The sequence below is a fragment of the Phacochoerus africanus genome, chromosome 7 (assembly GCF_016906955.1).
Source record: "Phacochoerus africanus isolate WHEZ1 chromosome 7, ROS_Pafr_v1, whole genome shotgun sequence".
Classification (NCBI taxonomy): domain Eukaryota; kingdom Metazoa; phylum Chordata; class Mammalia; order Artiodactyla; family Suidae; genus Phacochoerus; species Phacochoerus africanus.
Window position 1 is genome coordinate 51197725 of NC_062550.1, and position 18798 is coordinate 51216522.

Here is an 18798-nt window from a genome sequence, read left to right on the forward strand (position 1 = left end):
CTGTGACTATATTGCATTTTGTATGCTTTCATTTTCCCTACCCTGCTTTCTCCCAAAATGTAAAGGTTCTAAGCAATCATTTTGTTAGCTTTTAAATAGGACAATCAGTCATTGAAGACCCCGATATTGGCTAAATCATTGGTTCCCAGTGGATCTCTTGGTTAAAATCAAATCAAAGCCTCAGGTGCACAGGTGACATTTCCTGAGGAATTCTCTATGTGATGATAGCACCATTGCTGTCTGTCATCTTCTGACCTCATGCCTCCTATCATTGCTAATGTCTCAATTGCCCAAATCTGGAACTTTCCCATTGGCAAAAGAAGATTCATACTTTAAGACATTCGCTGAATTTAAGAAATCAAGGGTTTAAGCAATTAAATTGTGTTTTGGGAGAGGATCATATTCAGTCCCCATGTGGGAGCCTTGGCTTTTTATCAGCATACATTTTGGATAGATTGACCAGTGTTAGTGATGGGTTTGCACTGATCCTGCTGCATCCAGCTGCTTGTAACTCCTCCTTAAGATCAACAGTATTGCACAGAGAGTGGGGTTGTCCATGATTCGAAATTTCTTCTGTTTCATAAAGATTAAAACAACTGGCTTAAAGAGAAGTCAAAGTTACAACTTTCTTGTATCCGTGATATAATTAGTGAGTAAGGATTATTGTGTCTGATATAAATTCTTATATTCTTATAATCAACGTGGGCATATATTGGAATTTTTCTCAAAAAGTACTCTCCAAAATTGTGTTAACTCTTTGAGAATGAGGTTTTAGACGAGTCATAAACCTCTTTGTGCTTAGTCCCATGGATAACACTTAGTAAGCACTTAAGTGTCAGGAGAACCAGATTAATAACCATGGTCTATGTCTTCCCCTCTGAGTGCTTGCCATCCACTTAGGAAAACAACTTACATCAACTAAGTGCAAGTTAATATTGCAGTAGTTTACCTTACCTGACAATATTTATGCGTCACAGAAGAGCTCCATGTAAATTGAATTTTTGGAGTTCAGCATTTTTTATGCGATTTAATTATTGACTTGCATCCTCCTCTGTTTCCTCTCTGTTCTTCATATGACAGTGGGCAGAACCTCCTGTTGTTTCTTTTTCTCCACATATTCCTTTTTTGCTCTCTTTTCCTTCCAAACTAGGGGGAAAAGTAGTCCTTTTGAGGCTGTGCACTCATAGTCATCATTTGTACATTCTTGAGCTCAAGATGCTCAGAGACCATTTGTGTGAAATGTTTTGTTTGTGCTTGCCAGGGGAAAACCAGGTAAAGCATTGCATCCAAAATGTGACCTCACAATGCTATATTTTATCAAGGTTTGAGTATATTTAATTAATATATATTTATCAGGCATCCATTATTTCCTTCAGACAAAAATATTTAGGGGAATACACTGAAGAATCTGAAACATTCTTTCTCTGCCAAGGAATGTTGGGCTTTTAAGAAGAGGAGGGAAATAATAAGCCAGAAGTAGAATAGACTAAGGTCCCCAAGAGTGGAACAGATGAAAATCTGTGAAGACTTGAAGATGTGACATCTGACTGGAAGGTGGTGGAGGGGGATGTGTGTGTGTGTCTGTCTTTCAGTTGGTCTTTGTTCATGTGCAATACATGAGACAGGGTAGAGTTCATGGAGATGGGGAGTTTCTGCTGGATTAAGAGTGAGTTTCTGGAGTTCCCACTGTGGTTCAACAGGATCAGTGGCATCTTGGGAGCGCTGGGATGTGGGTTTGATCCCTGGCTTGGGTTGTGACTAAGGCTCGGATCTGATCCCTGGCCTGGGAATTTTATATGCCTCAGGGAGGCCAAAAATGAAGAAAAACAAACAAACAAACAAATCAAGAGTGGGTTTCTATAAGAGGGAGCAGTCTGAACAAAAGCATAAAAATGGGCCATTCATGCTCACACTCAGGGGATAGTTGGTTGGTGGCTTTCACTGGCACATCATTTACTTGTAAGGAAACTTTGAGGGATATGGCCAAGAAAGTAGATTGGACTTTTAAGTAAGAAGCGTAGGTGTTTTGATATCATTATTACTTTTTTTTAGGGCACTCCTGTAACGTGTGGAAGTTCCCAGGCCAGGGATCAAATCCAAGCCGCAGCCAGGACAATGCCAGATCCTTTATCCCACTGCACTGGGCCAAGGATCAAACCCGAGCCTCAGCAGCAACCTGAGCAGCCACAGAGACAAAGCCAGACCCTTAACCCACTGTGCCATAGCAGAAACTCCTGGGCATTATTTTATCTCAATAATGGGAAGCCACTGAAGGATTTACCTGAAGGAATAATGTAGGCCAGAATAATATTCAGGCATAGGTGCAGGCTGGTTGGAGAAGGGAAAGATGAAGTGAGAGGTGTGTTGGACAGTTGATGAGATTAGAGGAGGAGATCTTGGAGGAGCAGGAGAGGTGGAGGTCTACAAGCGGAGCCAGACTCTGTTCACTGGGAGAAAGGTGGTGAATGGGTTTAGAAAATCTCTGTTGGGGGGGAGAAGCCAGTCAGAGGAGAAGACTTGTTGATGTTGAATGAGACTGGAGGCTGAGTCATGGATTAGGAGGGATGAGGTAGTGACAACAGCGTGAACCTTACAGCCACAAAGATCTGGACTCAGTCCCTGGTTCTTTCATGTACAGCTGTGTGGTCTTGATATCTTGGATGAGTTTTTGAACCTTGGGTGAGACTCTGCCTCTTCACCTGAAAGGCAAACAATTGGCATGAGATCAGGGAGATGATATATAAAAAGGGTCCAGCTCGTGGTCAATAATTGACAGTTGTCACTGTGATTATTCATATGGATTGATAATTGGAGCCATCAGATAAAGGTAGGAGAAGGGAGAAATGTGAAGGAAAAGGAGAGACAGAACCTGGGGAATCTTCCCTTTAGGAAGAAGAAGAAAGACAAATATAAGTAAACAAGAAGACAATAAAAAGGGCAGAAAGAGAGCCAGGGAGTGGCATGTGTGAGAAGCCAAGAGATGAACATTTCAGTGTCAGAGTTCATCAATATCATTTGCTGCAAGGGTATCTTCTTTATAAAGAAGATACAGGTCAAAGCCTTTGGATTTTGTGATAAGGAAGTCACCAGGTGACTTCTACCATGAGAGGAGACTGCTGTGAAAATATGGACCCATTTTAGCCTTCACATTAGAACCAGCATTTTGCCAGGCTCTTATACTTAAAATTTTAAATGTAAGTACTGATCTGTGTGTCTGTCCATCCTCTTCCGTCGGCGCTCTCTCCAGACCCATGACAGGAGGAAGGAGAGTCCCCAGGCTTTTTCCAACATGAACAGTCTCATTCTCATCCAAGCAGTGCACATCCGCAAGAACAGGTGTGGGTCCTGTGTTTTAATGGCCAGGAGAAGGAAGAGTGATCCAAAGCTTAGGACTGATGGAAACAAAAAGTCATGTGTATGTAAGAGTGTTCATTTACTGAAATAGCCTTTCCTGGAAAACTTCTAAAAAATCTGTATCTGACGAACACCATTCAGAAAATCTGTTAGTTCAGGTTCTGTGGAGAGTATGGCCTCCTCATCTTGATCCTTCTAGAGTGAGAGAGAAGATTTTAGAGCACATGGCAAGTGGAAGCCTGTCCATAGCTCAATTCAAAGACTGTATTTTCTCTGTCTCCAAATCAAGGTAACTATGCTTAACAGTTTGGTGCAACTATAGATTACCATACTAAGTGAAATGAGTCAGAAGGTCAAATGCCATATGATACCACTTATATTTGGAATCTAAAATATGGCACAGATGAACACATCTACAAAACAGAAACAGACCCACAGACAAGAGAACAGACTTGTGGTTGACAAGGGGGAGAGGGAAGGGAGTAGGATGGATAGGGAGTTTGGGGTTAATAGATGCAAACTATTTTTTTTTTTTTTTGGTCTTTCTGCCTTTTCTAGTGCCGCTCCTGCGGCATATGGAGATTCCCAGGCTAGGGGTCAAATCAGAGCTGTAGCCGCTGGCCTACACCAGAGCCACAGCAACTCGGGATCCGAGCCTCATCTGCAACCTACACCACAGCTCACGGCAATGCCAGATCCTTAACCCACTGAGCAAGGCCAGGGATCGAACCTGCAACCTCATGGTTCCTAGTCAGATTCATTAGCCACTGCTCCACAATAGGAACTCCAATAGATGCAAACTACTACATTTAGAATGGATAATCAATGAGGTCCTACTCTACAGCACAGGGAATTATATCCAGTCTCTTGGGATAGACCATGATCGAAGATAATATTTTAAAAAATGAATGTATATATATGTATGATTGGGTCTCTTCACTGTACAGCAGAAATTGGTACAACATTGTACATCAGCTATATTTTAATAAGAAAAACAGTTCAGGAGGAAACCTTCCATTTTCCTACCACTTTTACTTTAGCCCTTAAAAATAGGTTATTGACTAAGTTTATTTAAGTGCTTGTTTTATCAGTGGGGCTTTAGGAGACATGTTTAATTCTTTATAATTGACATAGATTTTACCCTCAAGGATTTCTGTAAAAGAAAATAAGGAAGTTTCTTATATTTGTTCACAAGACAACCCATCTTAATTCTCCTACACTTTAAGTTGACTCTGTTTGTACCTAGGGGCCCTTAGCAAATGCTTCCTACGTTCTGATGAAATGAGAAAAACAAGAATATAACAAGTTTGGGGATGTTTCTCCCCTCTCTCTATTGTTTTCACCTCTAGTGCTTCAACTTTATTCTTCATGACCAGATTCTAAATAAGGACTATTTATATTAATGTGCATTAAAACATACATTATAAATCAGTTAATGTATTGCTTCTAGGGTTTAGAATCTTAGGACATACATCTGTGCCACTATATCCATGTAATGATAGGATCGACTTTGACATAGAAACTTAAAACTTCCGCACCCCTGCCTTTAAACCCTATGCCAAGCTGTCTAGCTATCTGAGTCTCCAAATTAACACAAAGCCTCTTCTGGGGTACTGTTAAGGGAGATGTGAATAGATCAAGTATATTGGGAAGATATTTTCTTCTGACAAACAAACCCTGTTTTTTGATGAGAGAATTGCTATTTTGAGCTAGTATTTATTAGAGACAAAGTGAGAGAAGGAACAGGAAGAGCCATGCAGGAAAGTAATGAAAGAGAATCTGGAAAACTAGGAGGAAAGGATCTAAGAGGATAAATCCTGCAGCCTGTGCTAGTAATGGCCTGTGAGCATCACTTTTGCTTCTCCCATTACACAAAGGATGATACTGAAGAGGAACAAGCAAAATAGAGATCATTAGAAAAAATGCCCAAGGCTCTTAGATGTTTCTCTGAACATTTTGGAGACATTTTCAGATGTTCAGTTGCTCATTTGCTGAGCGAGTTATGTTAGGGGCCTCTGGGAATATTTGGTACTCAATTTGACCACAGTGGGATGGAAACCAAGAAGTGCTTGGAAGAGCAGGCACTATGCATTTTTAGAGAATGCCCGCATGTTCTGGTGTACTGGGCTGGCCACACCCCATGACCATGGCTTTGGGGTTCCCGTTCTTCATTTTAGTGTATGACACTTTTGAAGTCTTCTATTTATTTGACCCTTGACTAAAAATTGTTTCTGGTCGTCATGGTGATATCAGCTGGGACAAGTTAACTCGTGTTTTTGTTAAGATAGTAATTGTCTGTCTTGACACACAAAAAAATAATTGTAAATTTCTCGAAGGCCATGACCAGGAGTAGAATAGCTCTTTGCGTATCCAGGGCAGGGGATATCTATAACATATACTAAAAGCAATTTGATAAACACTGAGTGCCTCTTATATATGCCGGGCATTGTGCGATAGGTTTGCTGTATAAGGATAAATAAGTAATCTCTTCCCTCAGGAAGCTCAAAATGTTTAATGAATGAATAAATAAAATAATGAGTGAATTAACAAATGAACGGTTTCTTCTTAGCCCTGTGGTAGTTGGACATAGTTTACAGAGAGACACACCAAAATCGCTGCTAGAGTTTAGAACATGAATTTCTCATTAGGCAAATGTCATCTTTCGCCTCTTAAAATCGGAAGATAAAGATGCAGCAGGAAAGCTATGCCTCCTGAACCAAGAATAATGAATGCAGTCTTAAAAATCAGATGGCTGATTTGAGAGACAGGCGATTTAATCCCTCTGTCGTCTGTCTCAGGATGTCTCAAGCCCGGCCTTTCCCATACACACACAAATCCTCAGGCTGGTGCCTGAAGCTGCTCCCCTAGCAGAGGGGCGAGCATGCACATTGGCAGGTTTTTCAGCATAATTCACCCTTCAGAATGAAGTCTTCCTTGCATAATCTATTAAGACCTCAGAAACAGAGGCGTCGTCCTTTTACCATGAAATAGTAAAGAAATCTAGTCACCCATGAGGAAGGAAAAGAGCTCAGAATTTTCCAGAGGTTGTTTTCTGTGTCTAGAACTCCCAATCAGTCTTGTTTAGTTAAGCCGTATTTTTGAGCAGTAACTGTTGGAGGGGGGAGATGTTTGGGCTCAGGAAAGACACCCGTCTTCTAATATTTACATGCACCCCTCCTGCATTAGCACCATGTGCCAACTTAATTTCTGCATTATTGTCGTGTGTCATAATTATGGAATTATAGGTTCTGATTCTATTATTTCCAATTTACACTAATTGTGTAATTGGAGTTAATTAAGCCAATTATGTAACTGCTCAATCTTTAAGACCTATTTTAAAGACGTTAGAACATAGTAAGGCACTTTTTAAAATGTTTACATTTCAAGGCAAGCCAGGGGCATCTCTGTAGCTCAGAATGCACAATTAGGAAGTGTCTCCATTCAAGGAGATACCACCTCTACTTCCACATTTTCAGTCCAGACATGTGTCTTCAATTTAAGAGGGATCTTTTTCAAGTCTCAACTCTGGACCTCATTTTTGTGGGATCTGTCCTCTGCATTGTTCTAATTTTCTATTTAGTATTTATCCATACAGTCCATGAGCTACCACATTTTTGTGCCCACGTTAACGTCTTTCTAACCCTCCTTTTCTTTTATAAAATGGAGATAGAAATAAGTTTTTTTGTCAATATTTTATAACAACTTTGTTGTACATTTTTTATTATAGTTGATTTACAAGGTTCTGTCAATTTTTGCTGTACAGCAAAGTGACTCAGTTATATGTATGTGTGTGTGTGTGTGTATGTGTACTTTTTCTCATACTAGGTAAGTTCTTAACGGTGTGGCTATACACAAGAGTCTTCATCTCAAAGACCATCCTCAGTGCTGGAAGTGAGGGTGAAAGAGTTTGGGTTAAATCATTTTAAATGAGATTCATGGGTAGGAGTGGGATGGAGAATAAAAACAAGGGCGGGCCCATGAGGCGTGACCTCTGAGATGTCCTTGACTGCTTCCTGAATGATCAGAAGCTGAATCTGCTGATGTCCAGGTCATAATCCTCAAAGTTTGAGAAGCCAGAGTGGCTCTGGTTCGTTTCTGTAATCAGTGCCTCGGGAGCTCAGGGTAAAGGAATAAACCTGGCCATGAGAGTCTGAAGTTTGACTTCCTAGGATTCCCACTTACAAGATCAGTGACTTCACTTATTCCCTCTGCACTTCACATCACCCATCGATGAAGAAAGAATCATCAGCCAGTCAGCACTCAGAATAGAATGAACTAAATTGCACCTGCATCCTGGAGGCCTCCTGTCCTGTTAGCTGCTGGGCCATGGGGAGAAGGGGAGGTGGGGGCCCCAGGAAGAGAACCTGGGCAGAGAAGGCTGCGGGGTCATGGGGGTGGGGGCAGGATTGAGAGGGCTAATTTGGCAACTCCAATACTGTGATAGTTTTAGCCACCTAAATATTAGGTGTCTCTATGCAAACCACCTCAATATTAGCCCTGTGTATTTTCTTTGCAGAGTTGCTATGTGGATTAAATCAAATATGCATATTAACAGTACTACTCCTAATAGAAACTGGCATTTGATAAACTGCTAATATAAACATAAGCCTGATGCTGTGCCTAGGGTTTGACGGCATAATCTCTTTAAAGACCTTGTACCGACCCTTGGAGGCAATCTGTTATGATTATCCTCATTTTCTACGTGAGGAAACTGAGGCTTCGAGAGGTCTGATAACTAGCCGCAAATTGCACAGCCAGTGGAAAAGGGATGCTGTGCAATTTGCAGCCAGGCATCTGCAGGTGGTCAGTGCCAGGATGTTGCTCTCAGATGCTGAGTGGCATATAAAGCCAGCAGCAGCACTTCCTGTGAAGCAGGCACCCAGCTCTCAGCACAAACCTCTAGTCGTGTACAGAAGAGGAACTGTGAACCTGCCCTGCAGGTCAGGGCCGGGAGTAACCTGACTGGGAGACAGGAAGTCAGCAGACAAGCCTACAATGGCAGGAAGGCCCGAGAGGAATCCAAATAGGAAAACTGTCCTCATCCAGTGCTGGCTGGCCACTGCACTCTTCCTGCAAAAGATTAGAAGTGTTACAACTACAATTACTCCAGTTGCAGGCAAGAAAGAGGCTGCAAGATGTTTCCATTTAATTTGATAAACAGTTGCTGGGAAGCTCTATGCACGAAGCACTGATGGAAACAAGAATAAAACCTCATCACTGCCCTTACAGAATCTCAGCGTGATGGCAAGGACTGCTGTAGTCACCAGGAACTAGAGGGGCAATCAGAACTCTTATGAGAGCCGTAATAGACATACCGATACACAGTAGCTGGAGAAATCTTAAGTTATACCAGTACACACCTGATTTATGAAAACCTTTCAGTGGTACTTAGAATAAGATCCAGACTCTTTCCTGTGGCTCCGTCTACCATCCAGCCCCAGCCTACTTCACCCATTCACTTCCATCCCACCTTCCTTAGCCAATGACCATTCAGCCACATTGGCCCTTTTCTTTTTCTCAAAAATGCCACACTTTCTCTGGTCAGAGCCTAGTCCTGTGGATTTATAAGCCACTGGCGTGTACTTGATAGTTGAAATCACAGATTTGGATGACGCTTTCCAGGGGAGACTCTACAGGGTGAGTGAACCCGAGAGACCATGGTCTTAGGCAGAAAGACACAGAACTGCAAAGGTTATAGAATACGAATAAAAACAACTCATGATAAGAATGATGTCTAGGGAGTTCCCGTCGTGGCGCAGTGGTTAACAAATCCGACTAGCAACCATGAGGTTGTGGGTTCCGTCCCTGGCCTTGCTCAGTGGGTTAAGGATTCGGCGTTGCCGTGAGCTGTGGTGTAGGTTGCAGACGCGGATCAGATCCCGCGTAGCTGTGGCTCTGGCATAGGCCGGCGGCTACAGCTCCGATTCGACCCCTAGCCTGGGAACCTCCATATGCTGTGGGAGCGGCCCAAGAAATAGCAAAAAGACAAAAAAAAAAAAGAATGATGTCTAGGACCTATCACCCAGATTTCACTCATCAAAAAGTGGAACCAGAAAGGAGAAAAACAGTGTTCCTAGGAGACTTCTGAAAGAGAATTCTAACTTCTTATCAGCCAGCGAAGCTAGAAGTGTTTGGGGATAGCTGGTAACCCAACATTGAGCAATAAATTTCAGTATAGAATTATGCTGCAAACCCAAATATTGAGAGCAAAGTGATTTAGATTTTGTTCAGTCTATAGAAGCCTCTCTGAAATGGTGACCCATCCTAGGTCATTTATTTGAAGCTTATAAAGGGATGCTTACATCTCTGATTCTCATAACCTTAATAAAAAGATTTCTTCCTTCTGTGCTGAAGAAAATTCTTGTTTCCCAGTTCTAGTCATTACCGTAAGATCTTGTTCAATTCTCAGTTGGCTTTCTGGAATAATAATGTCCACATTGCTAGGACTGATACATTTTACTCAGAAATTCTGGCTTTCTGCCAGAGAGTAACAGATGCCATCCAAATGTAAGTTGTGGGAATGAGAACTATATACCGTAAAGCCACACAGCTTCTGTCTAATGGTTTTAATAGGCTGAGCCACATCACGAGTAATTAGTCAAGATGGCCATTAAGCAGAAAACCACTCTTGTGTTAGGTAAGGTTATCAGGCAAACTCCTGATAACCTTTCCATAGGATTTGGGGCTAGTCTTATCTAAGGGAATTCCTGAAAAAGAATGGCTGAATTTTACAAAAGTGATTCAGCACCGATGTTTCAAAGATGAGTCACTTCATGCCATGGTAGTGGAATCAGTTACTTTGATGGGGATTTAAAGATTAAGGTGTTTAGAAGTAATAGCACCTGCGGTAAGTTGCCCCAGCTCTGAGTCTTGTTTCCTCACCTATAAATGGGGATCATCCTCCTCTTTACCAGGATTCCTGTAAGTATTCAACCAACTCGCGTCTATCCTCCTGCCTAACACGGCATCTGGCTCCTGATTATTGCTCAACAAATGTTTGATCATTCCACTTCTACTTAAAATATTGGCTTCTTCAAATAATATGGGTAGGAGTTCCCTGCTGGCCTAGTGGTGAAGGATTGAGCGTTGTCACTGCTGGGGTACAAGTTTGCTTCCCTGGCCTGGGAACTGCATGCCACAGGCGTGACCATAAATAATAAATATGACTACATTTAAATACTGCTTTGCAAATTCAGAGCATTCTCAAGGCTTTTAGTGTTCAAACCTTTTTGTGATTCAGCATCGTGTTCCTCTGAGAGGTGTCCTAAGCACTGCATTAGCTCCTGGGAGGGTGGGCAGAGGAGAACAGGTCAGGCGTGGCCTGTCAAAGACTTACCTTTTTGGAGCAGAAGGCAGGTCCTAAACAAGTCACCACAGTTTTCACATAGTAAATGTTACCACCAGGACAGGTCAGGCAGAGGAATCTTCCTATCTTGTGGCCTGACTCAAACTCAAGTCCATTTGGCATCTGAAAGCCATATCTCAAACACTGGAATTGCTTGAGCCGTTGAATGCATCCGAGTTCCACCGGTGATGTTAGAATAGCTCTTACCACAAAGAGGTGCAATGGGACACTAGCGGGAATGTCCCAGAGAGGACACGGGGCATGACTCTTGTGGAAGGAGTGGCAGGAGCTTCCACTGAGTCAGAACAAAGGTGACGTGAGAATGGATTTTATCTCAAGCGCTTCAGGGAGTGAGGGGCGTGCAAGCTTTGCCTTTATCTTGGCTCTGTGATGGGAGCCACAAAGGAAGTCTCTTTCATTTTCTGAAGAGTGCATTTTAGGCATTTTCAAGTGAAGAACTTGTAGCATTTTTCAGTCATATCATCACCTTTTTTTTCGTTTTTCCCAGCATTTGAAAAAGTGCCGGTTTATAGCACACATTTTGCTTTAGGAAAAATATCCTGGCTCTCAGTTCCCCTCTGCTTCAGTGTTCGACTGTCATTATTAACTCCGAAGAAAAGATTCAAAGTGTTTGTGTCATTCTGTAAGATTATTGATTACCATTTCAAACATGACTGACATTCAAAAAGAAGAAGAAGAAAAGAAAACACCAGTTCACTGGGATCTGAAATTCAAAAAGCCAAATTCAGGGGTGGTTTATTGGCAGAGGTACTTGGAACTTGACAAAGAGGTAACTACCCAGAGATTTTCTCTAGTCAGCTGGGTGCCATGCTGTGATGGAAAGGCCCTTGGCCCTGGTTCTACCTGGGACTTTGAGAAGAGGCTGGACTGCCCTGCACATTGTTCTTCATTCACAATGAGACTCTAAGTGATTTCCAAAGACCCTTCATCTAGTTCTAAAATTCGGACCACTCATATTTAAAATATTTCTTTACATTTTGAGCATGTTAATATTTGCTTTCTATTATAAGCGAGAAGCCATAGTGGCAGGAGTTTGAGAATCGTCCAGATTTGACTGTTTCCGATTTATGCACTGGGAGGTCCTGTGGATTGACCCCTCCCTCAACCCTTGCTGGAGTCTGGTTAACTGGTCACTGGTCTACCGACCACACAATTACACCTCCATGCTGCTTGGGTTTCCCAGATGACAACACTGGTTACAAACAGACTATGAATTTTCCCCTAAGGTCTGGAGTCTCACCATTGGAGTGAAACTGGAACTGTGGTTCTGGCGGGGTGGGGTACTTCCACTGTCCCCCGCTGCACCTGTGCCGCAGGGCCTCAGAGAATTCCTAGTTCCTGGGCTGAGTGCCTGGTGCCATTGGGAAGCACTGAGTCCAGTTTGAAAGTTCATTTTAGTGGACCAAGAAATAGTGCCAAGAGATATATGATAACTCACTTTACTGGGGATGATAAAATATATTATTACTTGAGAGGATCATATTTTCTTCACTTTGTTTCCCAGTGTATGTTGTGCCTAAGTAACTAAGATTGAAATGAGAGTGTGGAATGTTGAAAGGGAGTCACTGGAAGGCTGCTGTGTGCGTGAGAGAGTCACAGAGTGTCCTGGTGCTTTAGACACAGACTGGGGGGCTTATGCAGGTACTCTAACCTTGCTGTGTCTCAGTTTCTTCATCTAAAAAATGGGTAAACATCCCTACCTCTACAATTTTTACGAAAATTAAACAAGTTAATATTTATGCAGTATCTGACACATAGTAAATATTAAAATTTAAAATGTATATGTGTCTGAGGATTAGAATAGTATTTCAAGGCTCAAGAAATTTTTACTCAACAGGAGTTCCCGTCGTGGCTCAGTGGAGATGAATCTATTATCCATGAGGACACAGGTTCGATCCCTGGCCTCTCTCAGTGGGTTAAGGATCCAGCGTTGCCATGAGCTGTGGTGTAAGCCGAAGATGCAGCTTGGATCTGGCATTGCTGCGGCTGAGGCATAGGCCAGCAGCTGCAGGTCCAATGAGAGCCCTAGCCTGGAAACCTCCATATGCCATAGATGCAGCCCTAAAAAGAGAAGAAGAAAGGAAAGAAAAATTTTAATCAACAACTTTTATTTCTTGCCTACCATATCTGTAGCAATGTGTTAGATCATATAGAAAACCACAAATAAAAAAATCCCACTCGTCTAGAATCTTGGACCTAGGAATTCCCTGATTGCGCAGCAGGTTAAGGATCCAGTATTCTCACTGCTGTGCCTCAGGTTGCAGCTTTGGTGCAGGTTCGATCCCTGGCCGCAGAACTTCCACATGCTGTGGGTGCAGCAAAAAAAAAAAAAAAAAAAAGAAAAGAAAAAAAAAAGAAAAAAATGCATCTTGGGCGTAATTGTGAGGACATAATGCATGGTCACGAAGGTTGGTTGGCATTTGATGAGCTACCAGTCAGAGGCTGTCCTGAAGGTTGGGGAAAAGATATTGTGGGTAAAGCAAAGAAGCAGATTTGAGTAATGATGGCAAAGCATAGGTGGACCCATCCCCAGATTAGGCTGGGGCTAAATGGTAGCAGTAGTTCTTCAGGGTATGGAGTTTCTGCTTGCACTCACGAACATTTGAGAGACATTGACAGTTTTTACGTAGAGGAATTATATGATTTTTTAAACGGGATTTTTTTAATAAAGTGTCACATAGTCCACAGTAGGATGTAGTAAAAGGGCAAGATGCTGGAGGAAGGGAAACCCTTGAGCATCACTCTGATGGAAAATGTGATGGAAAGAACCTGGAATAAAAAGGAAAAAGTATGTGGTGGATGAAAGTTTGACATAGAAGAGTGAATGAGAACACAAGAGACGTGAGAGAGCGTGACCAAGTTTCTTAACTTCCTCTTGCTTTCTTGTATGAAAAACAAGGTGGTTACAGTAAACCTACCAAAAGGCCCTTCAAGTTCTGATACTCTGTGGTTTTATAATCAAAGCCACAAGTCTGCACAGATGTAGAAGCCAGAGGTGGATCAAAGAATCATATACCAACCTTGGAAAAAAAGGAATGGTCCTCTTCCTTATAAGGTTCTGCTCATTCACATATCACCAAAGTTGTTCCATGTCATCAATTCAGTTTTCTCTGCAGGACATACACAGTGAAAAGCATGGTTCCACTGGGAATGATTAGGGTGCCCAATCTGGTTGTGCAGGGCAACAAAGCAGTTCCTCTTGTGGCTCAGTGGTTAACGAATCCAACTAGGTACCATGGGGTTGTGGGTTCGATCCCTGGCCTTGCTCAATGGGTTAAGGATCCAGCGTTGCCGTGAACTGTGGTGTGGGTTGCAGACGTGGCTCGGATCCCGAGTTGCTCTGGCGTAGGCTGGTGGCTACAGCTCCGATTGGACCCCTGGCCTGGGAACCTTCATATGCTGTGGGTGTGGCCCTGAAAAGACAAAAAGACAAAGAAAAAAGAAATGGCAACAAAAATGATGCTGAACGTGGAGTCAGATTTAGATCAACGTCCATGTCAGCATCTCTTTTCTCTCTTACTCTTTCTCAGATAAACTACTCCCAAAGAAAGAAGAGAAATTAGTTTAGATTATTAGTGAAAGACAGGCATTTTCTTAGGAAATTAGAAACAGTGCCATCACATGTGAACATAATTTCTCTATCTGGCGACATGCAAATTATTTGATCTGTTCAAATCATAGTAACGGAGTCTTCTCAGAATCAATAATTTGTTTCTGCTGCTCATTCTTAATTTTTAAAGGTATGTGTTCAAAGTTTGGTTCAACTGCCAGATTTCTTCTCTTCTTGTAACATCATCATTTCATCAGTCTTCTGCATCTGCATTATGAGTTTTTGGCAGATTTTTATATGTGGTTGTTGCAAACCTGCTTGGTGAAATCCCATTCTTCCCTATCATCATCTTTGCATCTCTCTCTTATTCTCAGTAGTTTTATGGTTGTGAATGTGATAGAAGCTGAGATTACATCATCTTTAATAAAGGAGAAAATATAGCATATGTAGTAGTCATATGAGCTATGCAGAAGGAAATCAGGTTGGCAAATGGCATCTCTGGGACATAGTGTAAAATATTTGTTTCATGCAGTATTTATTGAGGAAGTTTGGGGAGAAGGAGGTTAAAATGTGTATGAAAAAGTAAAGAAGGAGTTCCCATCGTGGTGCAGAGGAAACGAATCCGACTAGGAACCATGAGATTGCAGGTTCGATCCCTGGCCTCACTCAGTGGGTTAAGGATCCGGCGTTGCCGTGAGCTGTGGTGTAGGTTGCAGATGTGGCTCAGGTCTGGTGTTTTTGTGGCTGTGGTGTAGGCCGACAGCTGTACCTCTGATAAGACCCCTAGCCTGGGAATCTCCATATGCCATGGGAGCAGCCCTCAAAAGACAAAAGACAAAAAAAAAAAAAGTAAGGAACCATTTTGTTCAATTTAAATGACATGGATGTAGTTTTTACGTTATGAAATATTTCAATATTTCCAACAATCCTTGTTAGGGTATTTTGCACAACTGCCTCAAAGGCCCTTCAAATATAAAAGTGTATGTTTGGGGTTATAGATGCAAGCTATTACATTTGGAATAGATAAGCAATGAGATCCTGCTGTAGAGCACAGGAAGCTATATCCAGTCACTTGTGATGGAACATGATGGAGGATAATGTGAAAAAAAAGAATGTATAAAAATATATGTATGGCTGGGTCACTTTGCTGTACAACAGAAATTGACAGGACATTGTATCTCAACTATAATAAAAAATATTTTAATTAAAAAATATATCTAAGCTTATAAATTGGGTAATTCCAATTTATGTGTAATAGACGCCTCTGCAGTCATTCCACAGAATTCAGTAAAGCAAGAATTGCATTATAGCTTGGGAATCTGGGGAAAATTGAGGTTTTGAATAATCTTTAAAGCCCACAATTAACTATCGATGTTTTTAATCAGTGCTAGTTTAAAATGGCATGTGGGTGATCTTCTGCAGGACCAAGCGTTAGTCATCCGATGCTCTTTTCTGTTCACTGTGAAGAAGTCACAGTGTTGATTTTATAGAGCCAGAAAATGTATTTTTCCAAAATGAGCAAAAAGGGCAAAATGACTTGTCTTTCTTTATAGTTATGGAACTATCAATATAGGCATCCCTTTCTAGAAGTGCCTGTTCAATAGATGGCTTTTATTGTTGTTTCTCCCAAAGAAACATTTACCCCAAGTACACCTTCCTGGATAAGGGCGTGGGTCCCTCTGGCAAGGAATGTAAATCATGGTGTGCAACAGGAGGAGGAATAGTCTAGAAGGAACTTTCAGGAGTTCCTGTCGTGGCTCAGTGGTTAACGAATCCTACTAAGAAACATGAGGTTGCGTGTTTGATCCCTGGCCTTGCTCAACGGGTTAAGGATCCGGAGTTGCCGTGAGGTGTAGCATAGGTTGCAGACGCAGCTTGGATCCCACGTTGCTGTGGCTCTGGCATAGGCCGGTGGCTATAGCTCCAATTAGACCCCTAGCCTGGGAATCTCCATATGCCGCTGAAATGGCAAAAAGACCAAAAAAAAAAAGAACTTGCATTCTCTTTAGTGTTCTTATCCTCAAAAAAAATTCTAAAACAATGGTGGAGAAGAATATGATAGATCGTTTTTAAGTCATCCCAACAACAATAGAAGAATGCATTTTGTTTTGAAGATAATAATGCAAAGATAGAGCTATTGTTGAGTGGGTCCTGAGGGAGACCTCCCTATGAATGAAAAACATAAGCATAATCCAAAGCCCCTTTCTGTAAAACAGGTACCTAATAAACATCCAAATGTCAAACTAAAATTAGCAAAAGGAATTGTCAACAAAGGCTTTATTTTAAAACAGGGTGTGAAACAATTGCCACAGGCTGTGAAATTGTAGTTAAAGCTCACATAGCCCTTCAAGACTTATTTGCAATTTTGTTGGACTTTTCTCTGCTTGTCGCTGTAATTAGCCATTAAGCCGGCAGAAACTACATTTTCTGGATCACATGGGCAAATCTTTAAAGTTTGCAAAGAGAACAAAGGAAGCAGGCTAAACTGATTCGTGAAGAGTCCAACTAATGTACGAAAATAAGAATATTTGCTGCATAAACACGGAAAACTTGTCAGCAAGCAGAAAGAGGATATTTAACTGGTAATTAATTTAAAATAGATTTCTCTTCTGGTGTCTTTTAAAAAGAAGTTTTCTGTATTATTTTTATTTTCTAGTTTAATGTAATTTATAGTTCTCATGGTAAATTAGACAATGTGCAAGAATAATACTGTTACCTAAAAATACTCAACTCAGAAATGGTTTCTATGCAGGCAGCAGCTGTGGGACCAGTGTCTGTGCAAGGTTTCCCCTTGCACATCCAGTGACTCTTGTGCCTGCACACTTCAGCTGCCTTCATCGTTCCCCATTGTTTGGAATTGTTTTTTAAACTTGTTAAATAATAGGCTTGCCTATTAATTAAACCATTTATTTTAATTAATGCATTTTATTCCTTTAAATCATAGGCAAATGTTTTCCATAGTTATTTTCCATAGAGAGCATCTTCTTTTCTGCTTCTCACCTTCTAGAATAAATTCACAGGTGAGCAAATTTATTTTAGGATGTTCAACTGGGAACTCATACATGTAATGGCAACCAGGCTTGAACAGATTTAGCTTTTCAAGAATGTCATGTGTACTTAATGAACATTCTGATCTATTACCTCTGAACTCCTGTGTCTTAAGTCTGGGAATAAAATATGTCAAGAAAAAAAAATAACAGTTTCATAAAAAAAAAAAGATTCATGTAATTAAAGTTGCAGGAGCCATTTCTTGAATCCTTGCCTGATCGAGGAATGCACAATGCCTTGCTCTTATATTAAAAATATTGTTAGGTACTCAGGCTACAGCAATTACTAAGCTTTAAATTTTGTTTTCATTCTATAGAGTTACATGGTTCATTTTCTTTTCCACAAGTCCTCTGTGTTCAAGCATGAAAGTTGTCTGCCTTACTTAGAGATTCCAGTTTAACCTTGCTAGGAAACCCTACAAAAAAGGCATGGCTTGCTCCTGTACTCTTTAATGTGATGCTGATGAGCTTCCTTTCACAATTCCAGTTCATTGCTGCCATGCTCAAATTCCACCAGATCACTGCAGTTAAAATACTGCTGTGTGGAAAATGCTTTATCCTGGATCAAATGAGAATGCAGTAACATCAGGCCACCACCTGCGGAGGCTGACCAACAGCAGGTCACCAGATGGTGTCTCAGGGACAGAGCTCCAGACAGGCCATTCCCCAGGTGATTAAGTTCTAGATCCTGTGCCAAACTTCACAGGCTCAGATCCTAGATGCTCTCAGGACACGCAGAATGAATTGGGGTGGGAATACAGTATTCAGGGTCAGAGGACAGAGATGTGGAGAAATCAGGATGCCTTTGCATTGATTTAACAAGATAAATGATCATTTCCAAGCAGAAGACACATGCATGCTGGCCAGTCAGTGTATCTTTTCCTGAGAAATCAGATTATAATCAGATGGTTGTTTAATGAGCGGAAGTTCGGGGCAAAGGGAGATAGTTGGACACATGATGTGAATGTTTAGTGGGTCAGACTGCGGTGAGCTGATGCATGTTCTTCGCTGCACGCAGCTGTAGGCTAGAGTGTAAAAGAGAACTTGAGTCCCGTGGGTGAGTCCTGGCTTTTCTTTCTGCTAGTTCTGTGACCTTGAGAAACAGCTAATCACTCTGTGTGTCAGTTTGCTTCTCCAGAAAATGAGATGGGACTAGTGCCTACCTAAGAGTTATTGTGAAAGCTCATTCATTTATTCATTCATTGCTCAGTATTTATTAAGTACTTATAATTACTGGGCATTATTTTTTTTGAGATCAAGATTTTATGTAGAATTTGATTTGGGGAAGGCAGAATATTAAAAGCAGTCAGAATGTCAAAAGGCTTGGACATTTGATCAACCAGGATGACAAGTCACTATGAAATTATTGTTCACTTAACCAAAATGACAATGAAGATTTCAGAAGTAAATACGGGATGTAACATGATCATTTTAAAAATTAGCTTTTGGCTCAAACACATCATGTAAACCAGCTATAATGG

The 18798-nt window shown here is 41.3% G+C and overlaps 1 protein-coding gene across 1 annotated transcript in view; it reads left to right on the forward strand.

Annotated features, from left to right (window-relative positions):
• Nucleotides 1-18798, forward strand: part of ITPR2 (inositol 1,4,5-trisphosphate receptor type 2) — a 520896-nt gene that overhangs the window by 473864 nt on the left and 28234 nt on the right. The window lies entirely within an intron of this gene.